The sequence below is a fragment of the Pinus tabuliformis genome, chromosome 6 (assembly GCF_031772625.1).
Source record: "Pinus tabuliformis cultivar Carrire ecotype Pingquan chromosome 6, CPIR1, whole genome shotgun sequence".
NCBI lineage: Eukaryota > Viridiplantae > Streptophyta > Pinopsida > Pinales > Pinaceae > Pinus > Pinus tabuliformis.
The window spans coordinates 233,820,538-233,843,487 of NC_142292.1; the positions used below are offsets into that span (position 1 = coordinate 233,820,538).

The 22,950-nt window shown below is 41.4% G+C and overlaps 1 protein-coding gene across 1 annotated transcript in view; it reads left to right on the forward strand.

The window, feature by feature from the left end:
- The window catches only part of LOC149258269 (MADS-box transcription factor 23-like), a 430,233-nt gene that overhangs the window by 269,997 nt on the left and 137,286 nt on the right, over positions 1 to 22,950 (forward strand). The window lies entirely within an intron of this gene.

Genomic DNA, 22,950 nt, shown 5'->3' on the forward strand with positions numbered 1-22,950 from the left:
CATTTGGCTTGGGTGACCGTTTGCCTTCCTTCGCCACTTGGATAGAAGCAAAAAACACTTTAAATGCCACCTTTTGTGCCAAAAAACCGAAGTGTAGATGAGCGGGCCCACTTGGAGAAGTCGCGAACCGAAATTTCGCGAAACGGAAGCAAATTGGGCAATTTTTCCTCTATGTGCCACGCTACTTTCAAGCCTATTTTGGGGCACTTGAGAGTGTCCAAAAGGTGCCCAAGTGGGCTTACAGGAAAGCTTGTCCTGTCTACTTTATAACCCCACTAGAATTTTTGAATTTGGTGCTCATTTGCCTCTTCAAATCTTCATTCTCCCAAGACTGCTTCCTGTGTGTTAAAAAAGTGGTAGAGAGGCCATTTTTGGGTGTTTTTTAACCTTTTGGAGACTCATACCTTCCCAAAATTTCTTGTTCGGACACCAGTAGTTGTGATATTCCATGTTGAATCCAAAAATGCAAATCATTCATCATTTGGAGCTCTAGAATTTTAGCGAGGAAAAAACCCTGGTTTTTGCCCAAAAATTTGTGAAGTGACCAAAAATTCCCTAAATTTCTTGAAATTTGGGCTGGAGGTTCTCTATGGGGTGTTATGATGGGCCAAGGAAGCCTCAGCCAAGATTTGAAGCAGATATTTCTCTCTTTCCCTTTTTTCCTTTCTTGTTGCTTTCCTCAACTTTGCTTTCAAACTCCTTATTCGGGCCTGTGCACTCATGTTTCGTACCCTGTAACGGAAAGCCATGTGTCTCAGCAGAGCAAGGTCCTGGTTGGCCTTGTCCAACAGCTTCTCCAAATGCATGTTGACCCTCTCAAGGTTGGCCTCCTGATCCTCATTGATTTCTTGCTCCAAAGATGTGAGCTCAACCCCTCTTCTTTAAGCAGCTTGGCGATGCTCACGAATGTTTTGCGGCTCCATAATCGTCTGCTGATCCTCAAGCTGCTTGTTTCTCTACTCCAGGTACTTCATGTTCCACTTGGCCCTCTCCAAGTCAAGTGATAAGGACTCAATCACTGATTGCTGCTCCTCGATGATCTCTGTAAGCTCTGCATTTGTTGGTTCTGCATCTGTCTCATCATCTTGGAGGAGAACGAATTCGGTCTCTTTTTCACCTGGTGGCCCTTCCTCCTGCATTGGCTCCTTACCTCTGCCCTGCTCATGTGATTCCGATGTCGGAAGCGAGGGCCCTTCCACTGCGGGTGGAGATAACACTCGCTTTGCTGCTGCAAATAAGGGTCTACTGCCTCTCTGATAGGTGATTGTTGGCATTATGTTTCTGGTATGGCTATATGTTACAGATGTTGTACTTGATGGCAACTCCCGTGGCAATGCTCTCAATATGTTGAAAATTAAGAAGTACGCAAGAAATCAGTTCAGAAGGTGCGTACCCGCAGGTACACCATGCAGGGACCGCGTCTAGATACGCAGGCCAGCCGTTCAGGAGGTGCGTACCCCCAGTGCACACATTTCAAGGCAGAGAAAAGCACACGTGGGGTTTCTTATGATTTACTCTTGGTACTTAGCCGACGGTATTTGTGTTATTACGGTTTTGGCTCGTGGTATTGTTCCATGATTTTAGGAGGAGCTTGCCTATATAAAGCAAAGGAGATCACTTGGCTAAGCATCTTTTGAAATTGAATATCTTTAGATCTGAAATATTGGGTTATGGTCTTAAAAGCTTGATCTATATGAAAAGGAAGTTGAAGGCAAATCTGTGAAGGGTGATCTCTCGAGCGCATGATCAGATCTGAGCAACTGTGCCACTCTGGTGGACTGCCTATTCGGCCCTAATCAGAAGGACGCAGGTGTTTAACAGAAGAGTTGCGTGGGTACGCAGTGCAGAAACAGGAGATCTGCGTGGGTACGCAGAGCAGAAACAGGAGATCTGCGTGGGGACGCAGAGCAGAAACTGGAGATCTGCGTGGGGACGCAGAGCAGAAGAAGGAGAGATGCGTGGGTACGTTGAGCGACTTAAGTTCAGGTGCGTCCGCATAGTAAAAGTACGCGGCGCGATAGTATTTTTGGGTGCGTACCTGCAGTAACAGTAAGCGGCGCGATAATGTCTCTGGGTGCGTCCCTGCAGTAATAGTACGCAGTGCGGTTGAAGGAACAGTGCGTGGGCACGCAGTGCGGCAGAAGGATCTCTGCGGGTATAGGCAGGGAAGCAGAAGGTGAACTACGTAGCGACGCAGGCCACAGAAGGGAAAACTGCGTATTTGTTCTGTTGATTGAATTTTTTTTATTGATAAGGTGTTCTGGGTTAGTTCTGTTATTGCTGATCTGATAACTGTAGTGGACTGTAACTTTTATGTACTTGATGATCATTTGATGCTTTATGAAAAGCAGTAGGGGGTTGTAGCTTCCTTCCAGGAGAGACTGGAAAACGAGAGAGAGAGAGAGAGTTGTAGCTCTCTGCAGGTTGCAGCCTGCGTACTGGTAAAGGATTGCACCAGTACAAAACCATTGTAAAAGAAGTTTCTAATTTGAAAGAAGATAGAGACATATTGCAACAGGTGGTTTTCACCCACATTGGGTTTCCACCTTACATCTTGTGTTCTTTGGTGTGACTATCTGTTTTTTCCTTGTTCATGCTCATTATTTTATGGTACTGACATGCAAAAATAATTCAAAGAACAAATAAGGAATATTTATTAAAAGAATTAGATAATACTAATTCACCCCCCCTCTCAGTATTATTTTCAACAATTGGTATCGGAGCAGGTCCTTCAAAGAAGCTTGATCGCTTGAAGGTAGATCGTTCATCATGAGAAACTACGAGAGAGAAGCATCAATCAGGCCACCGGTTTTTGATGGGACAAACTTCAATTATTGGAAGGTAAGAGTTACTGCCTATCTTCAATCTCTTGGTACAGAAGTTTGGGACATCGTAGAGACAGGCTATGCTTTTCCTTCAGCTACTCCTACAGATGCCGCCGAGAAAAAGAAGTATGAAACAAATGCGAAAGCAGTCAGTACTCTATTAGGATGTATATCTCAATCAGAATTCATGAAGGTAATGCAATATAAATCCGCAAAAGAGATATGGGACAGGAAAATCTATGGTACATTGACAGTGGATGTTCGAAGCATATGACAGGTGATAAAGAAAAACTTGAGTCTTATTCTGCTCTAGAAAAGGGAAAGAAAGTATCTTTTAGAAATGATACTCCTGCAACTATAAAAGGAAAGGGCATTTCTCAGTTAAAAGAAAAGGTCAAGGCTGGAAATGTTTTGTATGTTGATGGTTTGAAGCATAATCTTCTAAGTGTCAGCCAGATGTGTGATCAAAGAACCGAGGTTATATTCAGATCAAATGGATGTCTTGTTCGTGATCTTGATACAGGTAAAACAGTGATCAAAGGCAAAATAACTCCAAATAATCTGTACATATTTGAAGAAGGACAACAACAATGCTATCTGAGCAAGGATGATGAGCATTGGTTATGGCATCGGAGGTTGGGGCATCTAAGCTTTTCACAAATAAGGAAAGCATGCAAATATCAGGCAGTTCGCGATCTTCAAGATATCAAAATTCCTGACAACACCATATGCAAATCATGTCAGTTTGGAAAAAAAACCAGAACTAACTTTCCAGAGAAGGAAGGATCGGCTAGCATGCCTCTTGAGCTAGTACATACAGATACATGCGGTCCATTCAGGAAAAGAACACCTAGAGGAGAAGAATATTTGATATTATTCATTGACGATTTCTCCAGGTTTGTCTGGCTAGGACTTATGAAGCACAAAGATGAAGCATTCGAAAAATTCAAATCCTTCAAAGCCTTGGTTGAAAATGAATCAGGTCACAAAATTAAGTGCCTCAGATCCGACAGAGGTGGGGAATTTACTTCAAATGAATTCTTCAATTTCTGTGAAGAACATGGGATAAGAAGAGAATTCTCTACAGCAAGAACCCCTCAGCAAAATGGAGTTGTGGAAAGAATGAACAGAACAGTCCAACAAATGGCTCGTTCTATGCTTGATGAGTCAGGAACTCCCACAAATTTCTGGGGTGAAGCTGCACATGCTGCGGTTGTTATTCTTAACAAAACAAATGTCCGGGTGAACAGCACTCAAACTCCTCATGAGCTCTGGAGTGGTAGGACTCCTTCGGTAAAGCACTTCAAAATATTTGGGAGCAAATGCTATATCAAGAATACTGATGAGCAGCTTGGCAAACTTGAACCTAGAGCAGATGAAGGCATTCTTCTTGGTTACTCTCCACATAGCAAAGCATACAAATGCTACAATAAAAGACTTGGCAGAATTGTTGACAGCATTGATGTAGTGGTTGATGAGAAGGGATACATTCCTAGGCAAGTACATCATGAAGACATCGAAGAAGATGAAGGCTACCCCCAATGACAGAATGATGAAGAAGAACCTCAAGAAAAACCAGAGGAGCAAACAAGAATAGAAGAAAAGACTCCATCCAGATATGTTCAGAAGAACCATCCAGAATCTCAGATTATGGGGCAGAAAGAAGCAGGTGTACAAACAAGAAGAACAGTTGCAAAAGCTTCAAGCTATTTGGCATTACTCTCCTCTACTGAACCACAAAATGTGAAAGAGGCATGCAAAGATGAATGTTGGGTGAAAGCAATGGATGAAGAACTTGAGCAAATCGAAAAGAACAACACTTGGGAGCTAGTTCCTAGACCAAAAGATAAGAATGTTATCGGGACAAAATGGGTCTTCAAAAACAAGTTGAATGAAAATGGAGAAGTAATTAGAAACAAAGCCAGACTTGTTTGTAAAGGGTATGCGCAGCAAGAAGGAATAGACTTTGAAGAAACCTTTGCTCCTGTTGCAAGACTTGAGGCCATCCGAATGTTCCTTGCTCTCTCAAGTTTTCAAAACTTCAAAGTATTTCAAATGGACGTGAAATCAGCCTTTCTGAATGGAGACTTGGAAGAAGAAGTGTACATTGAACAGCCAGATGGGTTCATTCTTGGAAATGATCCAAATCTTGTATGCAGATTGAAAAAGGCTCTCTATGGTCTCAAACAAGCTCCAAGGGCTTGGTACTATCGTTTGGACAAATATCTTCATCAACAAGGCTTTTCAAAAGGATCGGCAGATAGCAATCTTTATATAAAAGTTGAAAATGACAAATTGCTAATACTTGTTGTGTATGTAGATGACATTATTTTTGGGAGCAATGAAGAAGCTATGAGTCAAAACTTTGCCTTGGTCATGCAGAAAGAATTTGAAATGTCCGTGCTAGGAGAACTGACATATTTCCTTGGTTTGCAAATACAACAAAAGGAAGGAGGAATCTTTTTATCTCAAAGCAAGTATCTCAAACAGATTTTGAAGAAATATGGTATGGAAGATGCAAAACCAGTATGTACACCCATGGTCACAGGATGTAGCCTTAGTGCAAATGATGAATCTGCAGCAGTACATCAACCAACCTACAGATCTATGATTGGAAGTTTACTTTATTTGACAGGTACCCGACCGGACATCATGCATGCAGTTGGAATAGTTGGAAGATTTCAGGCAAATCCAAAGGAGACTCATCTTCAGGTAGTGAAGAGAATTTTCAAATATCTTCAAGGGACTCAAAATTATGGCTTATGGTATCCTAGAGATACAGATCTTACACTTCATGCTTATACAGATGCAGATTGGGCCAGAAGCGTGGATGACAGGAAAAACACAAGTGGTGGTGCATTCTTTATGGGTTCCAGACTGGTATCTTGGTTCAGCAAGAAACAGAGTTCAATTGCCTTGTCTACAGCTGAAGCGGAATATGTTGCTGCTGCATCTTGTTGCACCCAACTCCTTTGGATGATGCAGACTTTGCAGGATTTTCAAATCACTTGTACACCACCAATCCCCATCTTATGTGATAACACAAGTGCAATCAGCATCTCAAAGAATCCTGTTATGCATTCAAAAACCAAGCACATACCAATCAAGTATCATTTTCTCCGGGAACAAGTGCTTGAACAGAAGGTCAAGTTGGAGTATGTTCCTTCTAAGGAACAAGTTGCTGATATTCTCACCAAACCATTGCCCAGGGACACTTTTGAATACCTCAGCCAAAGGCTGGGGGTTGTTGATGCATCATCTTATTGCTGAACCTCTTCTGATTGATGGTACAGGTTCAGGGGGAGCATATAATGCATTGTTGGCATTATGGAGGATGGTCAGAAGGAGATCTTGGAAATAGCTGCAATATGTCTCTATCTCTTTCATGGTGGATTATGGTTCTTTGTTGCAGATCTGGTTCATATTGAGGGGGAGCATACCCCTTTGCCCTTGATGTCAAAGGGGGAGAATGAAGCTGAAGATTGTGAGGTTGCCATCAAGTCCAAAGGGGGAGATTGTTGGCATTATGTTTCTAGTATGGCTATATGTTACAGATGTTGTACTTGATGGCAACTCCCGTGGAAATGCTCTCAATATGTTGAAAATTAAGAAGTACGCAGGAAATCAGTTTAGAAGGTGCGTACCTGCAGGTACACCATGCAGGGACCGCGTCCAGATACGCAGGCCAGCCGTTCAGGAGGTGCGTACCCCCAGTGCACACATTTCAAGGCAGAGAAAAGCACACGTGGGGTTTCTTATGATTTACTCTTGGTACTTAGCCGACAGTATTTGTGTTATTACGGTTTTGGCTCGTGGTATTGTTCCATGATTTTAGGAGGAGCTTGCCTATATAAAGCAAAGGAGATCACTTGGCTAAGCATCTTTTGAAATTGAATATCTTTAGATCTGAAATATTGGGTTATGGTCTTAAAAGCTTGATCTATATGAAAAGGAAGTTGAAGGCGAATCTGTGAAGGGTGATCTCTCGAGCGCATGATCAGATCTGAGCAACTGTGCCACTCTGGTGGACTGCCTATTCGGCCCTAATCAGAAGGACGCAGGTGTTTAACAGAAGAGCTGCGTGGGTACGCAGTGCAGAAATAGGAGATCTACGTGGGTACGCAGAGCAGAAACAGGAGATCTGCGTGGGGACGCAGAGCAGAAACCGGAGATCTGCGTGGGGACGCAGAGCAGAAGAAGGAGAGCTGCGTGGGTACGCAGAGCGACTTAAGTTCAGGTGCGTCCGCATAGTAAAAGTACGCGACGTGATAGTATTTTTGGGTGCGTACCTGCAGTAACAGTACGCGGCGCGATAATGTCTCTGGGTGCGTCCCTGCAGTAATAGTACGCAGTGCAGTTGAAGGAACAGTGCGTGGGCACGCAGTGCGGCAGAAGGATCTCTGCGGGTATACGCAGGGAAGCAGAAGGTGAACTATGTAGCGACGCAGGCCACAGAAGGGAAAACTGCGTATCTGTTCTGTTGATTGAATTTTTTTTATTGATAAGGTGTTCTGGGTTAGTTCTGTTATTGCTGATCTGATAACTGTAGTGGACTGTAACTTTTATGTACTTGATGATCATTTGATGCTTTATGAAAAGCAGTAGGGGGTTGTAGCTTCCTTCCAGGAGAGACTGGAAAAGGAGAGAGAGATAGAGAGTTGTAGCTCTCTGCAGGTTGCAGCCTGCGTACTGGTAAAGGACTGCACCAGTACAAAACCATTGTAAAAGAAGTTTCTAATTTGAAAGAAGATAGAGACATATTGCAGCAGGTGGTTTTCACCCACATTGGGTTTCCACCTTACATCTTGTGTTCTTTGGTGTGACTATCTGTTTTTTCCTTGTTCATGCTGATTATTTTATGGTACTCACATGCAAAAATAATTCAAAGAACAAATAAGGAAGATTTATTAAAAGAATTAGATAATACTGATTCACCCCCCCTCTCAGTATTATTTTCAACAGTGATGTATACTGGCATAGTAGCAGTCTCATGTCGCTCATACTGATGAGATGGGCCACCTATCTCATGCTCTACCTCTGATATTACTTGTGGAGCACTAAAGAAGTCACGGGAGATGAAGTCCTCCCATGCAATACCTTGCAATCCCAACTGATGGTCCACCAAAATCCGGATAAGAGAAAAGTGATAAACATTGTTGAACTGCTGTCGAGGGGTCTTGTGCTGCATGATTTCTTGGTGATTTCTTATGGTTGACTTTATAAATTTTGGTGACATTCAAACATCTCTATAAACACCATATCATTGATAAAATTTTATGAACAGGTGATGTCATAAGGCCTACCTCTCGATTTGATAGCATTCACCAAAATTTGGAAGTGTTTGGGCATTGTTTTTGGTCCTTGTCTATGTGCGCCATGCACGAAGCCCAATGCACCGCACCCTGGGTATGCACCACGCCCTTAGAAAAATTAAACTATGGGCAGGCTGCGTTTGTGCCGCGCCCTCTGTGTGCGCCGCACTCCTGGGTATATGCGCTGCGCCTTCTAAAACCACCTCCAACTCACTCAAATGCTCACATTTCACACTCACACCTTTGCAACGTCTCTCCAAGGCTTGTAAAAGTACAATAACCTTGATTTGGATGAAAACATGTATATATAGCCTTGGAAGAGATGGGTTTAATTTTTTCTTCCTTGAAAACCCATTTTTCTAATGTTGTGTTTTGCACTTTTTTCACTGACTTTAAAACACACTGATTTTCACTTTCCCTTTGAAATTTAGGCTCAAATGATGAAATTTTCGGCACTCTTTGTAGGGACTGTACGACAGGAAATTTGGCCACGGAAACCATGACTGCACCTAAAGAAATCAATTGTCGACTCTTTTTGAAAATTTTGTCACAAATGACACTATTTGACTTTTCTTCAAAACAGAGTTTTGAAGAATAGTCGAAGTCTATCAGCATGATGATGAAACTCTGCAGATCATTACTTTGCAAGAACATCCCTTTGGCCTGCATGGCTATACTGGACATATTAAAGACCAAATTGATCAATCCCTAGACCTAATGACCAAAAATGACCTTTGTCCATTGAAGGACTAGACCTTGACTGTTATGGACTTTTGATTATTTGACAACAAGGACATAAGCCAACAGGAGCCAGACATGAGGGGAAATGATTAGCATGACTTTCTCCGTCAGATCATGGCATGCCCCTAGCAGAATGCACCTGAGTGAATGGAGCGGGACACCTAAACATGGAATGCATAAAGAGTTTTGATCTCTGACGGAGGGTTGACCAGATCGACTCTAACAGGAAGTAAGGGATCTACCTATGTGTGATGGGTTAAGTGAGGTAGATTCCTTCCTGAATAGATTTGAAAGAGAGGTGCTAGAACAACAACATTTCAGGGCTTTGAAATGGGTACTACGTGCTAGGCCCACGAGGTGGTGGGGTATGCAGCAAGGAATCTTTGAGGACTGGCGTGAATGTAGGAGAATGATGTCCATGCATTTTTGGAAGCCTCAGTTGCGACTAGAAAACAAGAATAATGGATGGGATGATCCGCGCACGCATTTGTCTAGGTGGGTATAGGAATATGGTAAAAAACCTACACTAGTGCACATGGAATTCACGTCCGGGAACATGGTCAATAAGGAGGTGGTGGCAAGGCAATTGCATGAATGGTCCCTCCAGTTGGGAGGATGAAGTGTGGAGACAAAAACTATGCAGAAGGCTACCCACACTAAAGCCTTTAATGAAGTGTGCAAAGCACTGAACAAGGTATATAATTTACAGCGGATTGATTGGGACTTACGCGTAGTAGCAGTTTTATGGGATTATAGGACAACGTGTAAGAAAGTGACGGGGCTGACAACTTCTACATTGGCCTATGGAGCAAACACTGTAGTTCCAATAGAGCACAATATGCCTAGTTCGTGCATAGCAGCACCGATGGATATGATGGTTCGCGGAGCCTTGGAAGAAGGAATAACGTAGCTAAACGAAGAAGAACACCTGGGACCTGAGGACGAAATTCGATAAGGTGATATTAGGCTCCAAGAAATCATGAAGGAACGGGTGCAGTTAAGGGAGAAAAGCACTCTGGTGGAAGTGGAATTCAAGAAGCTTGAGGAAGAAATAAGGAAGGATTTTCTTAATAACAAAATTGGGGTGATAAAATAGGATGCGCATGACTACGGTGATGAATTTGGGAACTACCGCTCAGATTTGATCAACTTGATGCCTTGGATTGGACCTTATATTACTAGAGGGATCACACATGGTGGTGTGATGTCGATGGTAAAGTGCGCAATGCAAACAGTAAAAATAAAAGGTGGATTTTTTCCAGGAAAAGTAATGGATGACTGGTTGAAACCCTATATAGGTGGCGTAGCCACCTGACTAGTAGTGGGAAGTATAGTCTTAGCGCTCCCAAGAGTTGAAAGGATGTGTGGGACTATAAACTACTCTACCTAAGAGCTGCACGATGTCGGGGTTGCGTGCAGGAGCAAAATATCACAAGGTTTGCGACCACACAATGGGGGCTGCTTAGCCACGGGGGTTAGCTAGAAAGTGACCGTTGTAGTCACTATTCACGATGTGATGCTTGAATTGAGAACAAATGGAGCAGGCATCAAGCATTTAAGATGAGCTTTGTGGGAAATATTTGGGAAAATCTGCCGCCAAGGGAGTGTTAATGGACCAGATTTGGGGGCAACGGTCGAATTCAAATTCAAAAGGCGCTATAAAATACAAAGGGTTGCCCAGCAAAAAACATTTGGTCATTTACAAATTGAGTTGTCGTGCGCCCCGAGTATTCCGAATTGAGACCTGTTTGTCCTACTGAGAGCATTGGTTGAGCCCCTGATTGAATGGTTGAGAGATTTCTGTAAGAATAAGATGGCAACGTCTGAAGAAGCCAGGGAAATCGCAAAGATGACCGCCGAAGAAGCCGCAAGCCATGACCATAGAAGATTCCCCTAAGAGAATCAAGATTTTTTCGGAAATCCCTAAATCACCGCACATGCCAAGATTGAAGAAAGACAAGCTGCCAATGATTAGGGTGCATGTGTCCCCCTGAAACCCACTGTGAGCCAGATTAATAATGGAGGAAAAAGGAAAAGGGGTTAACTTGGAAACCAATGAGGAGGAAGAAGACTTGTAGGATATCATAATTGAAGAGGACAAGGACAAGGGCATGGAGGAAGAAACCAAGGGCGCAGTCCCTCTAAGTAATCTGCTTGCATATGTCCCTCTACGGAAGGGGAAGTTGAAGGTGCCCAAGGACCTTGTTGAGAGCAAGATCTCTCTACAAACTCCTCTCCTCCTGGATGATATCATCTTTGAGGGAATGCACTTGGGAAATATGTCGAGCTTAAAATTCAAAGATTGGGATCTCGCTGACCACGAGAAATTCCCTCACTTGGCCATTGCGCACCTCATGAAGCTACACAAACACACCGCAACGAGAGTCATAGAGCTAGAACCGTGCAAGTGGTTACACGGAGTCAAAAATGCATGGTTGTTGAACCTGCTTTGGGTGTTGCATTACCATCGCACCCCAGTGACTATATTTTTCATCAGGAAGCTGCACTGCCTAGTGCATGGTGAGTGTTTGTGGTTGGAGGAGCCCATCCCCATCATGGACCACCTAATCCATTAAGCTACCCAGCTCCTATGTAAAGGCGAGGACCCCGCAGACATTTTGGAGGGGAAGAGCATTGATTTGGCCATCGTGGAGGCTATGAAAAAGAAATACAAGCTAGAGAAGAAAAAGAGGGCTACATGATCTACAGTATAAACAACAAAGAAGTTAGAGTGGCGAAATAGATACTAGTAGGTAAGGTCATGTGTAAGTTCCGGTGGATGAGGTGCTTGCGTTGACGGTGGTACTTGCTAAACAGTGCGTAGAAGGGGCCCAGTTTAACTGGTCTGAGTTCTTGTGCAAGGAGTTCCTGAAGAATTGTCATGGAGCATAAGAACAAGGAAAACCTTTCCACTATGCATGGATTTCGCTGTCCATAGTGCTAGTGGTTGGGGAATTACTAGAGGACAACCAGTTCTCCACAATTGTAAGGGATCTCTCAGAGGCCACGAAGTACGCTTCGTTGTGGGCCACTAAGGACACGAATCAGATCCACTACATTAAAATATTCTAGGTGTTCATGGAGATGAACATCAGAATGGGGATTAACCACAAGTTGTGGTTACCACCCACTGTCTGCAACAACTTGCAAAGTTTCACAGAGTTTAAAGTAGACTTCCATCACATCTACCTCAGGGTGTGCAAGGACCCTGTAAAGAAGTGGAACGAAATGCCTTATATAGCCACAGATGATGTGATCTTCAACGTAATTGAGATGTGGCTGTCGGAGTGGTGTGCTCTAGACATCTTTGCGCTGGAAAAGTCTATTGTGAAGAAGAATAAGGAGGAGGAAAAACCGCGCGTGGCGCAGTTGGTAGAAAAGAGAAGGAAAGAAGCAGCAACAACAAAGGCACAGGAGGCGCGAGATGCTGCGCAGATAGCAGAAGAACAAAGAAAGGTTGTGGTAGCATCATAAAAGGTAGTAGAGAAGGAGTGTGAAGGCCAGAAGTCACCTTCGCCTGAGTAGGAGCAAGAGATGGAAATAGAGGTAGAGGAGGGCGGTGTGGGCCCCCAAGCAGCATCAACATAATTGAAGCACCAACACCCGAGCGAGCGAATGGGGCCATGCAAGAAGGTAAAGGAGTCTAAGCTGTCTATAGACCCGATCACCCTTACTGAGAGGGATTTGCATGATATAGGAGAGACAGTGTGTGATGTCACCACAAAGGCCCTCCAGAATTTTGCGGAGGAGAATCCAATTGTGTTGGGGCACCCTCGAGCACAAATTTAGGATATGCAAGTGTGCGTTCCTTAGGTTGGTACCCTCTCGACCAGCCTCGTAATAGGAATGGCTGTAGCTGAGGAAATGTTGCCTGCTCATACAATTAACACAATAGTCCTTCCAGAAGGGGCACTGGTTACAGAAAATGAGGCAGACTGACCTATGGTTAGTACATTGAAGGGGATAGTGATCAACATGGTTGTGCTCCCTTGGGAGACGCTCTATGTTCTGCGGGGTGGGATTACTGCAAAACTATGGGTTAGGGCGAGCCACTCACTACAGGTGTTGAGTGAACATAAGATCAACATGGAGTAGTTGAGCTTCCAGTGTGATGAGGTCGTGTCTTAAAACAGGCTAATGGTACAGGTAATTGAAGAAGCCTACCAGATGGTCCTTGAGTTGGCCATCTCAGCAGAAGCACCAACAGAAATGTGCATCTAGAGATTAATAGCAGGGGTGGCTAAGGTTCAATTGGAGCTGAAGCTTTAGATTGCAGAGCTACAGTTGAAGGCGCAACCTTCAACTCCTCTAGAGGTAAGGGAATAGTCCACCAGCGCCATTACATCAGGACTGGAGGAGATCAGAAGTGCAGTAAGGGACTGCACCAAAATGTTTAAAGAATCATTTGAGGTCCTCACAAGTCTGCACGAGGACCCAAAAATACAACGCTTACAAATAGAGGTGTGTGAGCTATAACAGCAGTACGACAACGTAAAAGGGACCGCACAGACAGTGGCCCTCACTCAGAGGCTCGCACGAATGCAACAGGCCAAAGCACTTAAAGAGTAAGTAGACGCAGTGGGATACAAAGAAGCAGTTTTGAAGGCACGTGTTCAGCCTCAGATCAATGAGGCCTTTGTAATCATAGAAACAATTGAAGGCAAACTCACGCAGATGCAAGGGATGCAGGAACAAATACAGGGGAGAAGTTCCAACACCACAGTCTCGGAGCAACGCATACAAGAGATACAGTAGGCAACTACTCAGTGCGCTGCCAACCTTGCAGTTGCACGAGCAAAGTTGAGAGGTCTCCATGCAAAGATCTCTAGACCGACAAAGTGACTCGAGGGCAATTCGTGATGTTTGTGTTGGGGGCTTGTTGAGCGTGGCATCCCCCCAAGGAAATTTTTGGGGCTTAAAGCCCAAGTTTTGACTAAGTCCTTTGTAAAGACTCCATGATTTGTGGGCACGGAGCGCGAAGTTGTAATAGAGTCATAGGGCTATACGCCCTTACTTTTGTAAATGTAGTGTTGGTTTGAGAGATCTACCCATGGTCTGCGGACCATGGGATTGTATAAATAGAGTGAGGCTCTAAGTGTAAAGAGATGTTTGAACAAGTATAGAATGGAATCAATCTATGAAGCACTAAGTCGAAGTGTAGAGTTCTATCTTTAGGTCGTAGGATAAGAGAAGGCTCTACAACTGAGTGCGTAGAGGACTAGTAGTCCAAAAATGAGTGCACGGACCCCTACAGCTGAGTGTACAGGGCGAGTTGAGTCTGTAATCGTTGGAAGCATTAATAAAGAGATTTTTTACCATATTTTTGTTTATCTTTTCCTGTTTTATCCATTGAAGTATATTGTGTATGAATTGGAAGTTTATTGTTTATTTACTGCGCAAACTTATATAAATGTGCTGAGTAAGTGAATATAATATAAGGTATCTATTTATTTGAAGATAACTAACTTTTATAAGAAGATAAGTAAGATCCATGGCGTGATTTAGGGAAATAGTGCAGATTGTTTCTCTAGCAGCGCAAAATCCCTGCAACCACTGTATAGGGTTGCACAAAGGCAGATATAATAGGGCATGAATGCCCCACAGCTTAGTGAAGTACACGAAGTAACCTGCATGAAGGTATTTATAGTTGGACTAAATCGAACCCTCACACATCTCGAGGGTGTGGAAACCTTGTTCCAGTATCCTCCCATACTGCTTTGGGTGATACCTCAACCCGCGTTGTGTAGACTGCTGTTGAAAGGGCTAGTGGTACAGGGATTTGTTTTGCTAATTAAACTCTGAACCTGGGTCAGGCCCCAACAAGCCAACATCTATCTTAAATAATTTCTTCATCCCCACTAACCATGCCTCTGCATCTTTCAATTTATTCAAATCTCCATCAAATGTAGGTGGCTTGGCTTTATTTAACTCATTCAGAAAATGTCCCCTGTCATTCCTCCAGTAAGAATGATATTGATGATGACCATGATACTTGTTCAAATCTAAACTAGAGTAGAACCCATGTTGACTTCCTCTCCTATAAGGTGTATCCAAGACCCTTCCATCCTGAAAGGTATTATCCTTGTCCGACCTGTGCCTACCAGAAAACCTGCTACCATATTACCCACTAGTCCTATCCTCTTATCCATAACTAATCTGCAGTTGTGCTTGTTAGTGCAAGTCTAATAAAATTTGAAGGATAGTTGGTTGGACCTCTACTTGTTTCTCTTATTCCTTGGCAATTCTTTCTTGTGATTTAGTGCTCCTTTCATTATCTTCTTTTCAACTTCTTATTTCTACCTTTAGACTTCTCAAAGTGTCTTCTATGTTCAGAGAGTACCCATCACCATGTTAGTCATCTTACCTGTAGGGATAATCATGTGAATTGTATTCCACCATTTTGTTAGTCATCTATGATACTCTTCTTCTTGCAAACATACCATGTAAGATAACCAAATATAAACATAATAAATATACCTTAGTGAAGTGTAGGGGAGGCTATCTCATCTACAAAATTAGTCCAGATTAGAATGATACATTTATATACATAATCATATCAATATAGAAATATCATCTCAACCATCATCCCAGTTACCATGCGTTATTTCACAAACTATAACACCGACTAGATACATTACATGCCTAACAAACATATATACAACTAACATGCATGCATAACAATCACATTCCTCCCATCTAGTCCAAGCATTAAACCATTCTCTGATACCAATATGTAACACCTCCCTCACACATTTATCCAGTTTCATTGGCCTGCCAAGGAATAGATGAAAATTAGAGCTACTATGACATGACCCGACATCCTAGGTTCCATCACGGAGGTGGGACTAGCTACTGATGAACAAATGACACCTCACAACAACCTACAGGGGCTATAGGTCACTCAGAGGTCTAGTAATCACCCCAGGTATCCATAACCTGAGATGGACACCCTTATCTTTGACCTAGGTGCCCAACTAACCCTCAGCAATCCCTCCATGTATTTGGAAGTCTCCAAGCGCATGCAAAATCCTACATGCATGTGGTTGCAACCTAAAATGTTGAGTTCAGAGCACGTGGTCCCAAATTCTTAGCTTATATTTTATTTCAAAATCTAGACCATTTAACAAAACTTCTGGTAACTTCTCATATACATAAGTAACATATCAAAAAAAGCTAAATATTCAAACTTCAGTGAAATACATGAACTAGCAAACCCTAACAATGACAATCATTTCATCAAACACATTGAGAACATGTAATATATAGGTCATGAATACATATCTGAACATAAGGATAAGATATGTATCTAAGAATCATCAAGAAGTTATAATTCCCTCTCATAATAGCTGCAATCACATTTGTTAGCTTGTGAATTGATTAAAAATTCATCAACTAATTAAAACATAACAAGAGCCATAGCTAGAAATTGTCATGAAACCATGCATGTAACTAACATATAACTAGAATAATAGCTATAGTAGAACAACCACTAAAGCCATATAATAAAAAGTACAATTAGTCATAAAATACAATAGGAATAGAGATATTATTAACATATTCAAAATTCAATGAATTCAATGACTTCCACATACCAACGGACCATATATTGAGCTCAACAAAATATTTAATTCAACCAATTAGCCTCGCTCCATATTCCAAGCATCAATGTGAGACTCAAAGAAAAGAAACCAGGGATTTCTAGACATTAAACTACCCCCAACATTAGGGCTTACCATAATCCCCCCAAAATTGCTCAAGGGATTCCTAGGCCCAAAACAAGCACATAAAAACTGAAGGTTTATCAAAATCCTACCAAAATCGGCCAAGGGATCACTAGGCCAAAAAAATCACATAATAAATCAAGTTTTACCAAAACCCCACCAATTCGGTTAAGGGGTTACTAGGCTAAAACAAGCTTCGATGCCTCATAATTTATTCACCAATAACTTGAGGAATTTTCCCGTCTCCATCCTCAGGCTTTACCGCAAACCCAACAAAACCGCTCAAGGGAATCCTAGGGCCTTGGGAATTTTCTTGAGATGACCTCACCTAGTTCCAAAACCTTCTGGAAATACAAAGCTCAATCGAATGAAAGAACCCTATCACACCATGACTATCGAGAAATGGTATGGCAAGCCTGAAACCACAATCACACCTGGCAAAATCCATGCCAATAAAAACAAGACAACCAAATAAATATGTGCATGTACCATGCATTCACAAACCAGCTAAGAAATCACACATGAAACCTATTACCTGCAAGTATTCATGTTGAAGCTACTTGATCCAAAATTTTCTTACTTGTCCCTTTATTTCCTTGTCCTTCCTTTGCCTTCCTTTACTTTCCTTCCTCAATGCTAGAGTGTTCCAATAGTTCTATAAGTGTACAATAGTATGAGAGAATAAAGAGAGCTCCAAAAATGAACTAAGAAAAGGATGTGAACTTATCCTCCGAAGCCTTTTTATAATTGAGGCGTCTATTTTCTTTAGTTTTAGTCTATTTTTCCTTCAATTTTCCTCTCATGCAAATTTGTGACCTTTCATCTCCCTTTTATCCTATTTTCCTTTATTTCATAAATGAAATACAATATCATGCCCCCTTTCCTTTTCAAATCCTTTTCTAATGCCTTTTCCAATTTCCTTAGCCATTATAAACCAAATGGAGCAACTATTAGGATGTTTTTCCCAACATTCAACTTCAAATATGTGTCCCATGACCTTGGTCTTAGTTTTCCTTTATTAACTTTATTACATGAACTTTTTACCTTGGGCTATTATAGCAGGTATAGACCGGATATCGCTATGTAACGTCACTACATAAAAGCATAGTGGGTTCCCATACTCGCTAAAAATATCTAGGACATTCCATACAGGGTGAGTGGCATTTCACATCTTGCTATGGGACTTTATCTCGCACAACCCTATAACCATAAAAAATAGCACCACATAGTTCTCATACCCACCAAGATGGGCCTATGATTTTTGTCACCTTATGACTTAAATATGAGGTATTCTACTATGTGCTTTGTCCAAATTCTCTAGTGAATAGGGTAATAGATCCTAAACCCTGGGGAGACATCATCTTGCATGACACCTTCGATGTGGACTATGTCCCATGTAATATCCAAACCCTCATCATTCATGGATTTCACATTAAATGAAATTTGGGTATTTCCACCTTATTAACAAACACACCCATATAGAGACCTACTATGCCACGTTTCCCTAGAATTCTAGTCTTGATGCAGCTTGCCCAGTCTTCCACCAAAACCTTTTGGGTTACTAAACCTTTGAATTCCATCCGACAATGAAAAACCATTTTGAGCACCAATGGTCCAAATCAAATGGAATTTTTCCCTTCACATGGGCCACCTTCCCATGTATCCTTGGTGATTAAGTCCTAGGAAGCTTCCCTACAACCTTCCCTCACATCCTCTAGGGTCAATGTCTCAGGGGTAATATAATGATGGAAAAACATACCATAACCACTAAAGGTTTGGATTTCTTCTGAGTTAAGTTCTTAATCATTGTGCCAAATCTCACGTTCGAAGAGGCTATAAACCATTTCATTGAGGTCCTACACTTTGAACTTGAATATTTCTGACCCCGCGCTTGATAACTAGTGATTTTGAGGGAAAACTTTAGCCAATATTGACAGATGTAACATGATGTCACAAGTGATGAGCACCAATATTGTAGCAAGAATATTGCAACTACTGGGCGACCAAATTTACTTTATCAACCTGGGTTTCGTACAAACGTGGAGGTGACAGTGTTTTATACACAAGTAAAAGTGATAGTTTTGCCTTTTGTCATTGTTCAGCTGGCGAGAGACCACTAGGGTTTGCAAGCCATACTTCTATGTATTCAAATAAGCTTGGTTCCTTGATGAAAGAAATATAATTCTACTCTAAGAGAGAGCTGATCTACTGCAACAATGAAAAAGGATGAAATTCAATGCTAAGGTACATGATTTCCTAATTAACTACTAAGATCTATGCTTTGAAATGATGCTAAATTAACACGAACAAAATGATACTATCCTAATAATAGAATTTAAAAACATCAAACACAACTGTTATGCATGTAAAGGATTGTAATAAATCTGTTTTGTCTTTTTATGTTTTTCATGAAAAATCGAGTGTGCAAACTAATCTCTTTTGGTGATGTAGCAGGTGGTTTAGGGATGCTAGTGGATGGGTGCAAGGTTAAAGCGATGGTTAGAAGGTTTGGCCTTGGGTGACCTTGCGAGGCTTCCTAGAGGTTTTCCCTCAATTCGACCTCAAAATAGGCCACTATAGGAAAACCTACAGGATGTACTAGAAATTGGTAGGATTCCCTATATTTCTACAGGATACAACTGTGAGAAAAATGATCGGTGTTGGAGGTGATGGAAGGCTTAGGGAAGGTGGTTGATGGGTGGAATGGAGTGAGAAAATTCATAGGATCACTCAAAACCCAAAACCATGTTTACGAGATGGTTGGATTCACTCAAAATGTTTGAAGAAATTTCTGTGTAAAATTATGAAATTGATGAAGGTTTTGATGAAAAAAAGGAATGCCCATGGGTGGATGAAGTTGCAAGGTGGTTGCTTCGTATGAGATCTCTGTCTACTTATGAAGCACCTTCTCTACATCAAACATGTGTAATTTACAAAAATTCATGTAAACAAGAAGAATTATCATGAGCTAGGAAAGAAGAATTTAATGAACTAATTGTCTACCTTATGCATGAAGAAATTGTTGAATAACATGGAATCATGGATGAGATCTATTGCAAGAATGAAGATAGAAGAGATGGAAATGAAATTCTACTTTGAAAAACTAATAAAATGCTAGTTTAAGTACATCAAACTCCAAATATCATGAAATAAATTGAAATATGTCCTTTTCGGCTACATAAGGGTCTTTTCCTCAAATCATAGTCCCAAAAGGAAGAAGTGAGGCCAAGAAACCTACTGACAACTTTGTGATTCTTCTTTTATCCCTTCTTTTTCCTTTATGTTTTATAGGGGTAGTAAGAGCAGTGAGAGCATATGTTGCTTCTCTCTCAGTGTGTTCTGGAGACACCCTAGGTGACTCCTCCTTGTCTTTTGTATCCTCTTTTCCATTGCCCTTTTCCTCTTTATTTTTCCTCTCTTATCCCCCCTCTAGATACTCATCTTGTTTATCAGTCTCCTCCTTGAAATCCTCCTCTATTTCCTCATCACATTCCTTCTCCTTCTCCTCTTCTTCCTCCTAATCTATCTCACCTTCATTCCTATATGCTTCTTCTCCATCTGTTTTAGTTTCTTCCTCATCCTTTTCACTCCTCTATTTGCATGTCCCTGAAGATTTCCCATTGGATAAGAATTCTGAGGTCATGGAGGGAATCTTCTATGATGATTATACTCATGGTGGGCTAAATTTTGGTGGTTTCCGTCTTGCACCTTTATGCTTGTGTCTATCAGTGATTGAAGAAGGAAGTATGGTATGCTGATCCTGTGGTGAGGAGGTGTTTCTTCTCCAAACCTCAATTCTTCAATAAACCTAAACTTATACCCATAAACCACACTATACCTACCCTCACATGATATGTATTTGATAAGGTGGTAGCTCACCTCATTCTAGTGGTATGGTAGGCTTGCTCTCCTTACTACATTTTTGTCCTCAATGGGCTCTTCTCCCTCTAAAAAGAACTTCTTCTTGGAAATTTGGCTATCTCCCTTACCTTCCTTTCTCCAAGGCACTCGTAGGGGTAGTGTGGTAATTTTTTCTTATGAGTTTAGGGGTGAGCTCTATGGAGAGGCCTCTCACCACAACAGTGGCATGAATTCCGGTTAGTGGAATGAGGGAGAGAGAAAATATTGGGCCAATTCATTATCATACCCTCTTAATTTTTCAAAATACCCCATCCAATTATGCCTTGTGAAGATTTCTAGCACCTAAGGGTGTTGGTGGATTCTCATAGTATTAACAAGATCCATTCTATTAAATGCCCTTGTCATTTTTTTGGTGAATTTGGAGGAGCTGAGATGTTTGACACAAACTTTTTGAATGCAGAAGTAAATAACTGAAAGTATTGTGAAGACAATTCCTTTCACAACTTCCAAATTCACTCAATACTAGGGGATTTTCTGTTCATCTCTCTTTGAAAAAGGGAAGTAATTATAGAGCCTACCTCTTCATAGTGTTTGTTGTAGCCAACTCCCATGTTCTCCCTCTAGAACTCCTCTTGACCAATCCTGTAAATTGTCTATCTGTATCCTCTAGGATTCCTGTGCGATCCTATAGGACTTCCTGTGTAATCCTATAGGAAGTCCTGTGCAGGAGACAAATGGAATTTTCCTCTTCTGTAGGTTTCCTGGGTATGAGAGTGACCTTTTCTAGAGTGAGCCTAGAGGAAATGCATGCATGAGTGCATGGGGATCAACGAGTATTTCTTCTTATGGATGAGCTATGTGAGTTGGTGTGTTGGTAGCGGAGGTACATTTTCTATTTTTGGACCATTGTTCCCCACTACCACCTCATCATTCCCCACTCCTTGTAATCAAATCCTACTTCATGCCTCCGTAGAATTAACTATTTTTTTCCTTCTCTTCTCCTTTTTGACTTGACTATTGCCACATGCAGGAGGACCAACTATTTTGTCTTCATCGACTGAACGAAGGTGGCGAAGTTAACTTGCCACCTTTTGCTTATAAACCAACTTACTTGTAACCTTTACATCTTTTGAATACATTATACAAATGAGAGAGTGAGTGAGATACTTACCTGTGGTGCTAATACCTTGTTGCAATTGTTGAAGACTAGAGGTGCTTGTTGTGTGTTGACCGCATGCTAATTTTTCTTCCTTTTTTTATTGTTCTCTGATGATTCCTTTGATGTCCAGGTACATGATGTTGAAGATGATGGTGTTGCTTCTACTCTGGAACTCCTTTTGTCCTTGGATCTTAATGTTGGAAGCTTGCTTCAATCATGATTTTTATTCTGTGGGATAGGCTGCTATAGGATTTCCTATGGGATGTCCTATAGTTGCTTCTCCCTCAGAACTTTTAATCATACACACTATTGGGATTTTGAGGATGATGACATGGATTGAGAAGAAGACTACGAGTGTGGAGAATGCGAAATACTCAGGTGTTTCTCCCTTCTTATCTCTGTTTCATTTTTTCTTTCTGTGTTTCCTCTTGAAGACTGTGATTTTTTTTTAAACTAATTTTTTTATGATGAATGTAGGGGTGATGAAAGTGAAGACAGGTATGGTAATGAAGTTGTAATGTAGGGATGTCATTATTTTGACATTGCAGGTCATTTTCTCACCCTAGGTTCACTTCCTATAGGATTCTTGAGCCACTATAATTCCTACAGGATCATACTATAGGTTTTTAGGGGATCATGTAGGTTTACAGGGGATCTTGTAGAAAACACAGTTCCCTTGTAAGTTGAAGCAAAGGAGTGAAAACAATGAAAGAAATGGTGGAGTCATGAATGAAAATGAGTGGAAAAATAAAATTTTTAGTGAAATAGATCCCATTTTGATCCTCCTTTTTTCTCTGATCGTCCTCCTTGCTGACCTGCAAATAGAAATTTTCATGATTTTTTTCTCTTTTATTTTTTTGAAAACAACTAGGCTGCCTATCAGAGGTTTTCATCCTAGTTGTTTTCCTTAGGTGCCTCGAGAGAGGTTTTCACCCAAGGATCTTTTTATTTCCCCCTTTTTCTCTTTTTTTCTTTTTTTGACACCATTGGGCCACCCCATGGGGTTTTGAACCTAATAGTGGGACTCAAAAGCCTCAAGGAATTTTTCACTTTAGTCCTTATTTTTTTTTTTTTCTCTCAGTGATTTGATGAGGCAGGAGTGGGAAATTGCTCCACCACCATCACTATTTATTGATACCATCAATGAATGCTTTCTTTGACAATGGTCTGTTGTAATCTTTCAATCTATGTCCATTAACAAGTAAAGGAATGGCCTCTTCATCTATGGTTCTGATCTACACTGAACCATTATCATGACATCTTTCTATAACATAGGGTCCTAGCCATCTTGTCCTTAACTTTCCTTAAAGTATTTATATCTGGAATCATAT